Source organism: Euphorbia lathyris, chromosome 10 (genome assembly GCF_963576675.1).
Source record: "Euphorbia lathyris chromosome 10, ddEupLath1.1, whole genome shotgun sequence".
Taxonomy (NCBI): Eukaryota; Viridiplantae; Streptophyta; class Magnoliopsida; order Malpighiales; family Euphorbiaceae; genus Euphorbia; species Euphorbia lathyris.
This window is the reverse complement of record NC_088919.1, coordinates 14,530,759-14,540,771: the sequence shown is the minus strand read 5'-3', so window position 1 is coordinate 14,540,771 and position 10,013 is coordinate 14,530,759. Positions and strand designations below refer to the sequence as shown.

The following is a 10,013-nucleotide window of genomic DNA, read 5'->3' as shown; positions in this document are numbered from 1 at the left end:
ATTGGTCAGTGAAAACAATTTGAGGTTCACTTTTACCTTTGGTCAGCCCTTGAGGGAATGACTCAGCGGCTGTATCTTGATCAGCGGGTACTGAGTGTGGATCATCCTCGATCAGCGGCAGATATCTTCCTGCAGGGTTAGTTTCGTCGAACTCAACATGTACTGACTCTTCTAAAACTTAAGTTCGTTTATTGAAAACTCTGTATGCTTTGCTGTTTGTTGAGTAGCCTAAAAAGATAGCTTCATCAGCTTTTGAGTCAAACTTAGTTAGGCTATCTTTGGTGTTTAAAATAAAACATTTACAGCCAAAGGCACGAAAGTATCCAATGTTGGGCTTTCATCCTTTCCAAAGTTCGTATGGGGTTTTCTTTAGTATAGGTCTAACAAGAGCCCTATTAAGAATATAGCACGCTGTGTTAACAGCTTCTCCCCAAAAGTAATTTGGAAGCCTATGCTCACTTAGCATTGTCCTGGCTATTTCAACCAAGGTTCTGTTCTTCCTTTCAACAACCCCATTTTGTTGAGGCGTCCGAGGAGCAGAGAAATTATGGTCAATACCGCTGGCTTCACAGAATTCAACAAACTGTTGGTTTTTGAATTCTCCACCATTATCACTTCGGATGTGAGCCAATTTTAGGTCTTTATCATTTTCAAGCTTTCTTACCAAATTTGAAAATGTCTCAAAGGTCTCATCCTTGCTACTCAGCAAGATGACCCAAGTGTACCGAGAGAAGTCATCTACAATGACCAGGGAAAATCTTCTTCCACCCAGACTCATCGGCTGGACTGGACCGAAGAAATCCAAGTGTAGTAACTCTAACGGACGCTTAGTTGAGACAATGTTTTTACTATGAAAAGATTGTTTGGTTTGTTTTCCAGCTTGGCAAGCGTGGCATAGTTGATCTTTTTCAAATTTAAGTTCTGGCAGTCCCTCAACCAATTGCTTTCTTGCTAATTTGGCCAGGAGGTCCATGCTTACATGACCAAGTCTCCTGTGCCATAGCCAGGTGTTAGACAAGGTGCCGAACGGCCTCGCCCGGGCGGACCGGGGGGTGGACACCTCATGGCGATGTAAGCGGTGATTGGCGCCGAAAGCAACCAATCGTGGAATCAAGCTGCTCGGCAGGACCGGAGCTCGGAGTATGGAAGAGTCGCCACCCACGAATGGGAAAATGAACACCGATCCCTTGCGGGAGACCGGTGAGGGTTCGGGAAACTTAGGTACGAGCCGAGAATGCTAGCTCCTTTCCGGAGAAAGGCTACTAGGCACCCCGACATCGCCCGGTTATGAACCACTGGCCTCCTACTCAGCGTGTTAGGCGATAACGGACTAATCACATATTTCTTTAAGTTTAAAATTCATTTGAAACCTTTTCTTTCTCGCTTTGAAAACCGTTTTGAGCATATATTATTGAAAGCCATTTTTACAAAATACGAAATATATAGCTACATAATACGTAACTAATAGTCATAGGACTCAAAAATAATTTTTACAAATACATAACATAATTAAATACGTATATATACAAGTAGAAATGTAAAAAAGAAGAGAAAAGAGGGTTAAAAATGGAATTTTCGGATTCCAACAGATTACTGACGGAAAATCCGTCGCCAATCTGCTGTTAGCGACAGAAAAGGCAGAATTACAGAAACAGTCCAGAAGTTTCCAGATTTATTCAAAAGCTTTAGATTAGATCTATTCTATCGTTTTGGGTCCCCGAACTACCAAAATTGGATCATAGTCTATAACGGAGATCCCTAAAACGACGTTTTATTTTTAAAACATTATTTAGAAATATTTTCGAAAACTTGTAATTACAACGTTTTTTTAATTCCTGAACTACCTTTGAATCGGATCCCGGTTCGTATTTGGATATTAAAACGAGGTTTTTATTTCAAAACAAAACCGAACGTTTATTTAACACGTGACGAAAATTAAATAAATACGGAATAATAAATAAAACGTGACAAATAAAAGACGAAATAAATAAAAAAAACTATAACATAAAAATAAATAAAGAAAAATAATTTAAATAAAATAAAATTAGTCTAGTCCTCGGATAATACTTTAAGATCGGTATCTGACAGTCGAAGTCGTTTGATTCCACGAGTTATGATTTCCGGCGTTTTTTTGTGTTTTCGAATCGGCTGTCGGCGGACGTTTTCCTTAAGGATCCTAGCCTAAATCGACCACGGGTAAACAACTCTTTCTAGCGACCCTAGTCTCTAAATCGATCGTGGGTAAAAATGGCTCAAAAGCAACCTCGGTCGTGGACCAAAGGTAAGAAGGCTCAAAAGCAACCTCGGTCGTGGACCGAAGGTAAGATGGCTCAAAAGCAACCTTGATCGTGGATCAAAGGTAAGATGGCTCAAAAGCAATCTCGGTCGTGGACCATAGGTAAGATGGCTCAAAAGCTACCTCAGTCGTGGACCGTAGGTAAGATGGCTCAAAAGCAACCTCGGTCGTGGGCCGTAGGTAAGATGGCTCAAAAGCTACCTCGGTCGTGGACCGTAGGTAAGATGGGTCAAAAGCAACCTCGGTTGTGGACCGTAGGTAAGATGGCTCAAAAGCAACCTCGGTCGTGGACCGCAGGTAAGATGGCTCAAAAGCTACCTCGGTCGTGGACCATAGGTAAGATGGCTCAAAAGCTACCTCGGTCGTGGACCGTAGGTAAGATGGCTCAAAAGCTACCTCGGTCGTGGACCGTAGGTAAGATGGCTCAAAAGCAAAAAGGTTCTTTCTAACGATTCTGAATTCTAAAACACTGTCGTCTGTATTTTCACTGGAGCTATTATCTCGGGTATTTGAGTTGTTTGATAGGAACGTCCTTATCTTTTCGTCTGGAACACTTCAGACTAAGAATTATTTTTCTGTTGACTGTTGTCTGTATTTTGACTGGCCCCACTATTCTGTAAAATTTCGACTGTCGTCCGGAGTCATGTCCTTGGGGTATTGGTCTCCGTCTGGCAGAAACGCAGGCTGAAACGGACTGCAAATCGGAGGTTTGTGCACCTGGTAATTAATTATTTACTTTTTACCTTTATGTCACGTCGTACCTTTTTCATTATTTACGGGAATGTCATTCCCTCTTCCTATATAAAGTGGTGGGGCTTCATTTCAACCCCACACATTCTCTCTCTTCTCTCTCTCTCTAGCTTTTATCTTTGAGTATTCTTGTGATGGATTCGGATAAATACGATGGCACGAAGGGCATGGATGCGGGCTTCGAGAACCTGACTAGAGTGGTCCCCTTTCAGGATCCTGATTCCCATCTGAGCCGGACCCACATTAATCAGGTAAGTACCCTTCTACTCTTTTATCCTTTGACTAGACTTTTAGGCTTTAGTAGCCCTACTTTGAACATGATTTGCATGCCAACATCCAAGTCGTTTAGAAGACTTTTAGCTAGAAAACACGAATTTCTATGCCCATAAGCAACGTTTTATTTATCTTTTGAAAGAATGTGAATTATATGCATGTGAATAGTAAAAACACGAACAATGCATGTCAACAGTAGAAACGTGAATAGCACATGAATAGTGAAAACGTGAATAGCGCACGTGAATAGTAAAAACGTGAACAGCGCACGTGAATAGTGAAAACGTGAATAGTACACGTGAATAGTAAAAACGTGAATAGTGCACGTGAATAGTAGAAAGAGCCTAAACGACCGAATTAAATGTTAAAATTGGATCAATCTCTTTGCCAACACGCGGGAGAGTGGAATGATGCGGCCTCACCTAAGTTGGGATGAAGACTCACTAAGGGATAAGTGTACCCCGTCGTTATTGTTATCGTCGTAATTTATAGCATTTTTAGTATTTAATTACTAGTTATTTTGTACCATTTTAATAAATTTTAATAATGGTTTTTGTATATTTTCTTCATTTTATGTATCTAAGCCAATTTGTGTGTTTTCTAGGCACTTTCGCAAGGTTTTCAGCACAAATAACCAAGTCGGGGCTTAAGGCGACAACTCGGGAGTAAAAGGGACCAGAAAAAAGGAATTTTAGCGACACCCAGCGTGCACTTCGTCGCGGATGTGTGCTGTAAGATAAAAAGTCCAATTGTTCACACTAGGACAGATTTGACACATTTTCGTATTTTCAACGTATCTCCCCCATACGGACTCGGATTGAGGCGATTCAAAATGCGTTGGAAAGCTAAGAGAAAGATGAACAAGTGACTAATAATGGCCTCTCCAAATTCTAAGTGTATCAAGCCCAGAAAATTCCCAAAGTTGATGAACATGTTGAAGCCTATGACTCTTTTCCCACCTTTACACATTTCAACTCCTAAATTGTCAAAGTCTTCCACCATCCTCTCTTAAATGCAAAATTCAGAAGATTAGGGAGTGGGAGGCCATAAGGAGACTTGGTCTTTGGAATTATGTGTGCCATTTTACTATAAAAGGAGACCTTGGGTGCCATTTGAAGACACACCAAGCTTAGGCTTAATTCCTCCCTCTATAATGTTATTTTGTTGATTCTTCTCCTTAAGAATCAGTTATTTGTGTTGTTGTTATTGTTGTTAGAGTGTTGTTTGTGCAAAAGTTCATCTAATAAAAGTAAGTTTCAAGTTACCGAAGAAGTTCGTTCGGTAATCGTCATTACGGTTTCTTCTAAACTTTAATCTCTTTTATTAATATGAACTCTATTATCTATCTTTCTAAAGTGTGTTTTAATCTAATGATGGGCTAAACCTCTCTTAACTAAGGCTAAAAGTGGATCTTAACCTTAATTATGTGGTAATTACGTTTAACCTATTTAAGTTATCTTTATCCTTTTTGAGAACTAACTTATGATTCTTAATGCTTGTAGGAGATGGGCCAACTCTCTACTTGGATATAATTAATCGTTTATATTGACCTTGATTAAATTGATTAATCGAAATTCATAAGTTGGACCTAATGACCATTTAGTGTGGCTTATTGGTTTTCCAAGGTTTTTCATGAATCTTATTACAAATCTTTAATTTATTACTTGAGCCGGACCAAGGGAAAGTAATAAATCGAAGGTTTGGAAATAAGAAAACTTAATGCTTCTTTGGATTAATTACTTGAGCCGGACCAAGGGAAAGTAATTAATCGAAAGTTTAGAACTAATTACTCGAGCGATTTTTCTTGAATCTTAAGTAATCACTTTAGCCGGACCAAGGTAAAGTAGGTTAAAAAGGTGTAGATTTAATCTTGTTACAAATCTTAGATTTATTACTTGAGCCGGACCAAGGGAAAGTAATAAATCGAAGGTTTGGAACTAAGAAAACTTAATGCTTCTCTTGATTAATTACTTGAGCCGGACCAAGGGAAAGTAATTAGTCGAGAGTTTAGAACCGATCTCGAGAACTATTAGTTAATAAGAAAAATCGCCATCTTAAAAAGGATAAAACAACTTAAAAGGGGTTAAGTGTTATTACCAAGCAAAGAGGTTAAGTGAAGCTAGAAGCCTTAGTTTCTTTTATTATAAGTAATCTTTCACGTAATTTGTGTAATTTTTATTTCATTTCTTGCTTAAGTCTTAGTCTGGTTGTCCAACAAACCCTATATTTTGGTTGTTTAAATAATAGATAGTAAGCAAAGAGATTAGTACTTATAATCACCATCCTCGTGGGAACGATACTCTACTTTCACTTTATTACTTGATACACGACTAAGGTACACTTGCCTTCACATGCACGTATACGTAAAACGCGCATCAGTTATCAAGTAATAAATTTCTGGTTAAGTCCAGGTTATCGTCCACAGGATTTATTTCTGCAAGTATCGAGTTACTTGGTTTCAGGTGTTATCCAGGCTTAGGGGGTTTTGAGTTGGTTTTTCTAAGTTAATCTACTCCTAGGTTGAATTATACTATTCCTAGCTAAGTTATCTGATTCTAACTAAGTTATTCTACGCCTAATTAAGTTACTCTACCCCTAATTAAGTTAAACTACTCCTAAGTGATCTTTTACCAATGCAATTATCCGAAGGAACATGAAGGGATACGATGATAATGAAAATAGATTGTTTAAGCAATTGAATTAAAACCTAAGTCACTTGTGTCCGAGGCGATTAACCCGACCTATCCTCCTAAGTCCCTAGTTCGTGATTCCCTTGTAAGGCCGAAACTAGCTCTAAGGCTCAGCAATTTGGGCTTAATCTTCTATAGGGTCGTCAATCCTATAGGCACTGACTAGGTCAGATTCAGCTCGCAATATGTGCCAACTTGATTTTGGGATTATCGAATGAGTTAAACCAATCAGACAAAGCGTAAGACAAAGATTAAAGCATTAAAACAATTGAATGAACAAGAACTATAATATATATCAAAGATGAAAGTATTGTCACGAAGTTACAATGAGCCTAGGATTCATAACATGTATCAGAGGCTAGACAGAATATAAAAGAAGAAAAATCCCTTTCAGGGAACCTGTCTACCAATGCAGGCGTCTTCCTAGGACTTAAGGATGGAGCTTGAGCAATCCTCGGTGAACGGAGCTTTGGAGGTGTCTTCAATGGAGGTTTGAAGGATATGGAGGAGGTGGAGAGGATTTCTCAAGATGAAAAGCTAAGAAAATTACAAAGATAAAAGATACTAATTTACATTGGAAAAACTCTATTTATAGGCGTGGCTCGGCCCTCTTTTTGACCTATTTTCGTGTCCTTATGCAGGTAGGAAGTCGTGGGGTCTGTCGTGGCATCGTGGGGGCGGAATTGGTCTTTTCGACCAATTCCCGCAGGTCTGCTCGCCGAGCAGGGCGCTGCTCGCCTGAGCAGGCCTCTGGTGGCCTGCTCGGCGAGCAGGCATCCTGCTCGCCCGAGCAGGCCTCCAGGGGCCTACTCGGTGAGCAGGCATGGCCTACGGAGGCCCGCTCGTCGAGCATTCTTGCCCGGTATGCCCCCGCGTGCTTGTCGACTGCCGTCGATGCCTTTTTCATCCGAACTTATACCTGCACATGTACAGAAACTCCAGATAACATTAGTCCAAAGGCTAAATTGACCCGCCAATCGCTTATTTTGAGCAAACGCTTCGTTTGGTGCGACTTTTGACGGACCAATTAGCTTCAAAAGATAACGGAATTATACTATGCATGCTATTTTGGCCGTAATTGCCTAAATTGGTCATAAAACGAGCCTAAATAACGAAAAATAAATAAAACGTTTCCAATTCCTAACTAACTCACACAAAAGCATTTAAATGCGAGAATTGCTCGCTTATTAACTAAATAACGCTAAAACCGTTCTAAAACCGTACCCAAAGATAGGGGTTTTTGACCCCTATCATGGAACACCAAAGAATAATGAACTAGTCAAATCTTATACAAACGACCCTAAGAACAAAATTTCACCAAATGACGGTCCTAATTGACAAAGAGTCTCTAGGTTAGACTTAAGCATGACCGAAAGAACAACTAGGTTAACAAACCTTTATTAGACACAAGCCTAGGAGCGAGATTTAAACTTACCCGTTCTGTTCCTTCCAGGTCATTGGTATTTCCGGGACCACTGAGGAGATTCATGTCTGGTATGCCATGCTGAGCCCGGCGGTTAAAGCCCGGGTTCGAGAGTTGGGCTTTGAGCCTTTTATCCTAGCGTTGCCTCATGCCAACAGAGTGTGTGATCGATTCGGCCTTCGCGCCTTATGTGAGAGATGGGTAGACTCGACCCACACCTTCCACTTTTCGTTTGGGGAGATGACGATCTCGCCCCGTGACTTCTCCCTGCTGACCGGGTTACGGGGGAGCGGTATCCCGGTTCTCCTCCTCTTCGACATGGTGCGTCCCCGGGTCGACCGCGCCGAGTTATCTACTTTGATTGGACCCGGAGTCTACACGGGTGTCAAGGCCTCTCCGGTGAAGTTTATTACCACATCCGGACTATTGAGTCGCAGGGACTCCTGCGGGCTAGACGACACTGATCAGGCTGTTCGCAGCTTTCTTCTTTACGCCTTGGGCGAGACGATCTTCCGCTCCAAGAGCGGGACGATACATGCGGGTCTTATTCAGGCCTTCCGTGATTTGGACGCAGTGTCGTCTTATGATTGGGCAGGAGCCGGCTTGGCTTTTCTGTACAAGTTTTTGGATCTGACTTGCCGGAAGCGCAAGGTCTTCGGTGGTTACACCTTTGCTCTCTTGGTACGTCTTTCATCCTTAACTTGTTTCTTTATTCTTTTCGCGATTTCTGTTAGTAACCTTCGTTCCTGCGAGCAGGTTTGGGCCTATGAGAGGCGGATTCTTCCATGCGCGCGTCGGCGCAGGCCGCGGGTAGTTAGGCCTCCACTTATGGCTCGGTGGAGTGATTTTGATTTAGGCGCCGAAGAGAGGCGGACAGTGGCGCGATTCCTAGCGTGGATTGACTCGCGAAACTTGGGGTAGGTGAACATCTTCTAACTAAGCTAGATTTTCGTCTGATCAGACCTGACTTTTCTTTTTTTTCGTTTTCAGATTCGATTCGGATGGGATGACCTCGACTTTGGTCCTAACTACACGTATGTTACCCGCATCCAGGGGCAGCGGTGTGTACTTACAGGCCCCTGCGTGCGGGCATGGTACTTGGGCGATCGGGAAATTACCGGGGTTAGCTCCTCACACTGGACACCTGGCGAGATTCCAGTGTCCATGTTTGCAGTGAGGACCATGCCTCTGTCGGACATTCGTCACGACCTGACCCACCAGTTTGCCCCTCGAGACGTGTGGGACCACGCAGGGGGTCGTGCTCACTATTTATCGACCTTGTTGACCCCAGCGGACGCTCCTGAGGTTGCGATGGAGGTGGATCCTAGGACGGACGTGTTTTCAGCCGAGGCCGTCGCGGCGGTTTTTGGTAGGGAGGAGCTCCCGGTGAGTGCTTGACCCTTTTCATTCTTTATTTGTGAAGTGGTTAGGGGTACTCATTGTGTCTTCATATGCAGGAGGGTTCTTTGAGGAGTGCCCGGATGTCCGAGTTCTTTGACGGTGCTCAGGCTCGAACGCCTGTGGGCGAGCCCTCCTATTATGCGGGTGAGTCCTCAAGCGCCGCCCGACCGGAATGGCCCCCCTTAGGCGTACCTATCCCTGACTTTGGGAGGGACTTCTCGACAGTTCACTACGACGAGTCCGGAGTGGCCTATGCCGGTGTTGAGATAGCTCCTCCTGCTTTCACATCGAGGATACGGTTTGATCCCCCAGACGCCCTCCAGACTTCAAGGGAGACGTGCACTGACTACATGGGGTTGTCCGGTTATCTCAGAAAGCGGCTCCACCTGCGCTATACCAGTCACCTGGTGAGTATTCTTATTTTATTTTAGTGTAGTGAAATGTATGCACATATGTATGTATGACTTCTGTTGTTGCCTTGTTTCAATGTTCTTTTTCTTTTTTTTTTACAGAGCGATCTCCATGCAAACGAGCAGAGGAGGAGTGAGTCGCAGCGGGATGCCGATGCCAGGGTCGGCCAGGTCTATCGGGAGAGAAATGATCATTGGTCCGGGGTGGTGCGAGCAGAGACCGAGGGACGTCTTGCTGCAGAGGAGAGGGCGTGAGTGGAGACCGCGGGGCGCCTTGCCGTCGAGGAGAGACTTCGAGTTGCCGAGGAGGCCTTATCTGCGGAGCGGGCTTCCCGTCTGAGGGACTTTGAGGATTACTGGGATCTTCCTCCTTATTAGGCTCATTATTTATAGCTTTGTAGCTTTTTATTAGAATTATCCCGATGTATAGCTTGTATATAGGGAGAGGGGTGGATAGGACGTAGGCTTTTTATGTGAAAGAGGTAGGAAATGTATAACTCATGATTCATAATACAATGCATTCAGTAGATTGTAATGATTCCAATCATCCTCTTCAAATATATTCATGCCTTTATTTATTTACAAACAATAGAAATACTTAGCCGCTTATACATTATTTTCATAATTGCTCAAGATATAACCACTGTTACTAGGACCCGCCTTTTTTCGGTTTTCAGATCCCAACGGTTTTTCATCTCTCCTTTTATTATCCCGGAATTTTCAAACAAGTGCCCTTTCGGGTTTTCACCCATTGGGATGTCCCTTATTGT

The 10,013-nt window shown here is 42.8% G+C and overlaps 1 long non-coding RNA gene across 1 annotated transcript; it reads left to right on the top strand.

The window, feature by feature from the left end:
• The first annotated feature begins 8,501 nt into the window (after positions 1-8,501).
• LOC136208619 (uncharacterized) lies at positions 8,502-9,464 on the top strand. The gene is made up of 3 exons (XR_010677210.1): positions 8,502-8,818; positions 8,890-9,240; positions 9,346-9,464. It is a non-coding gene; the product is annotated as an uncharacterized lncRNA (long non-coding RNA).
• The last annotated feature ends 549 nt before the right edge of the window (positions 9,465-10,013 follow it).